The sequence below is a fragment of the Perognathus longimembris genome, chromosome 9 (genome assembly GCF_023159225.1).
Source record: "Perognathus longimembris pacificus isolate PPM17 chromosome 9, ASM2315922v1, whole genome shotgun sequence".
Lineage (NCBI taxonomy): Eukaryota > Metazoa > Chordata > Mammalia > Rodentia > Heteromyidae > Perognathus > Perognathus longimembris.
The window spans coordinates 58810093-58813592 of record NC_063169.1 but is presented as its reverse complement, the minus strand read 5'-3'; positions in this window follow the sequence as shown (position 1 = coordinate 58813592).

Here is a 3500-nt window from a genome sequence, read left to right as displayed (position 1 = left end):
ATCTCTTTATTCGTCTGATGTTGGCCCTTCGCACTCTCTCTTCAGATGGACCAATTCCTTCTCCACTGATGCTTCGTCCTTCCTGTGAGTTCATGGACCACAGGCTGCAAGCATCCTGCGGTGATCCGAAAGAAAAGATCAAAGTACAGAACTGGATGTTTGACACCCAAAAGTGTTTCAAAAGAGGAACAGAGGAAAAGTGATATCATGAGAACAGACTGAAGTCTGAGCAGTGAACTCACGGTTTCTAAGGACCTGGCCTTGGGCACACACTCCTGGGAATGATAGATACCTTGCCAGTTGAACTTCTCCATCCACCACTCCTTGCCCTGCTCAGGTGCCCAGGAACGAAGCGCAGTGTGTGTGCCGAAATCAGGCTGTGCTGGTGAATTGCTTTAAACCCAGTGTTCTACACATTGGTGATGGGCAAAGGTGAGTTATGAAACAGGAACTCTTGCTGCAACTCTGCATTCCTCCGGCCCAAAGAACATTTACAAAACAATTGCCCCGTGCAAACTAGAATTCATCGTCCAACACTGCAAATATGGGTGCTGAAAACTACTTATGTATGCTTATTTCTTCCATTGGTTACTGGGCCTAAGTGAGTTATCAGATATATTCTGTGCCTACTTAGAGTTTTATACTACTCTTTGAGTATAGATCATAAGTTGAGACAAAGGACTTTGAGAAGTCTTATTTTCATTTAAAAATATTCTGTGTGCTTTTAAAATGTTTTTCTTGTATTCTATATTAGTGCTTAAGAACATGGATTTTTGTACCAGGCCCTAGGATTTAGACAGAGAGCATCTGTCTAACTTAAATAATGACTGGCTCTTCTTCAAGGAAAGAAAACATATGGTACCCAGCGTTGACAAATTATTTCCACTATAATGTCACTTGAATACTTCATCTATCTATCTTACCTCACTTCCCCATAGAATAACTCTAGTTCCTTTACATCTTGTTTAAAGGGGTGCAGAAGGTTAATGGTCTGCCTTCAGTCACTGCTTTGAGATAAAATTGGGTGTTGATCCTACCCAAGAGGGAAACAAAAATTGCTTCTTATAATGATTTAGGAGGTGACAGCAGAAATTTAGTTATCAGAAAATTCAACTGATAGGCTGCCATGGTTAGGGCCAGAAAGTAATCACAAAATAACAAATATTTTTATTTTTATTTTTTACTGGCATCTAGTTTTTCAGTTTAGTCTCCTCTGTTCTGTAGGCAATGTGCTGACATATTAAAAGAACATTGCTTGGATACCTTTGTTATGGAGGCTGCATATCACGTGAGATTGACTCCCTGGTTCAGGCTGGCCAATCTCTGTCATCAGATAATGGGGTAGGATTCCCTCGGCTTCCTAATTGTATGTGTGTGTTTATGCACGTGCCAGTACTGGGGTTTGAACTCAAGGTCTGGGTGCTGTATATAAGCATTTTTGCTCAAGGCTAGTGCTCTACCACTTGAGCAACAACTCTACTTCTGGCTTTTTATTTTATTTTTTTTTTGGTAGTTAATTGGAGCTAGAGTCTCATGGACTTTCATGCCTACTCTGGCTTTGAACCATGACCCTCAGATTTCAGCCTCTGGGATAGCTGGGATTATAGCCATGAGTCATCAGAACCTGGCCCAGCTTCCTAAACGTGTGTGTGTGCGTACGTGTGTGTGTTTGTGCGCACGCGTGCACACCTGGGTGCTATCCCTAAGCTTTTCTACTCAAGGCCAATGCTTTACCACTTGAGCCATAGCTCCATGTCTGGGATTTTAGTAGTTTTTCTTTAATTGGACATGAGAGAGACTTTCCTGCCTGGGCTGGCTTTGAATGGCAATCTTCAGGTCTTAGCTGAGTAGCTAGGATTACAGGCATAAGCCCTGAGGCCTGGCAACCAGCTGCCTAATTTTCAAAGTAAAATCTCAGGTCCTTGAGGTCTATTCATGGAAAGCTGCATAGTGTCCCACTTTTATCAAGAATTTTAATATATGGGCTGGGGATATAGCCTAGTGGCAAGAGTGCCTGCCTCGGATACACGAGGCCCTAGGTTCGATTCCCCAGCACCACATATACAGAAAAAACGGCCAGAAGCGGCGCTGTGGCTCACGTGGCAGAGTGCTGGCCTTGAGCGGGAAGAAGCCAGGGACAGCGCTCAGGCCCTGAGTCCAAGGCCCAGGACTGGCAAAAAAAAAAAAAAAAAGAATTTTAATATAACAGGATAAAGTAGGCAAAGATTTACTAAGCCAAAAGCTCATCATATAGGAACTGGGAGTAAAGACTCATGCATTCACCTATGGAAGCTGATGTCATCTTGGTTCGTTACAAGCTTTAGCAATTGTAAGTAAGTAAGACCAGATATTGCAGGAAAATAAATTTTGTATTCATTTAGTAATAAAACGAAGACACTAGTTGCTGGACTATTCTCTATTCTCTTACTATATAGTAAGATTGTGTTTATTTTTGTAAGAAAATGCCACTGTCTTCATAGCAGCTATACCATTTCTCATTCCCCCCATCAATGAATGAAAAATTTTCTTGCCAACATTTATTTCGGTCTGTGTTTTGGATTTTCAAAGGTGCCTAGTGGTCTCTTACTGTTATTTTAATTTTAAGAGATAATTTAAATATACTTAACATTTTTACATTGGCTTTATACCTTGGGTAAAAAAATTAAAAGTAACTTCTGGATTTGATTAGCACATGATTTAAAACTCTTCGGATGATCAGTGTTCATAAAACAAAAGTATGTGAAGTCACTCTGGGCTTGGTGATAAATACCTGTAATTGGCATTTAGGAGATTGGGGCCAGATGATTACGAGTTCAAGGCTATCCTCGGTCACATAACGAGGCTGTCTCAAGAGAGAAAAAAAGTAAAATTTTACACTAACATAATAGTTTTTGCCCAGGAAAATAAATCCATGTAGTCGCTATGTCGTAATGTTTGAATTATTTAGATTTTTTTACTCATCAAAACACCGATGATTCATTAACACTGAAATCATGCTCATGCATAATTAAACTATGTCACTTTTCATATTTTGCCAACTTTTAGTCACATATTTTTCACTTTTGTCACTGGGAAGTTTGATTTGCTGAGGTAAAATGAGGACCGTAGTTAACCGTTTCTTAGTTATTTTTACTTTTCTCAGTCCTGGAGCTTGAACTCAGTGTCACTCAAGGCTAGCACTCTACCATTTTGAGCCACAGCACCTCTTCTGGCTTTCTGGTGGTTCAGTGGAGATAAGAATCCCACGGACTTCCCTGCCAGGGATGGCTTTCAACTGCGACGCTTGGATCTCAGCCTCCAGAGTAGCTAGGATTATAGGCGCATATCGCTATCTGACCAGGATATGGACAATACAGTAACAGGAGACTGGGCCGAAAACTAGATTTAGGGGGCCAGAGGATCCGAAGTGATTCATCATACCCAGCCATTAGTTGAAATGATGTCTTGCAAACTTTTCTGCCTATGCTGGTCTCAAACTAAGATCCCTAGATCTCTGCTTC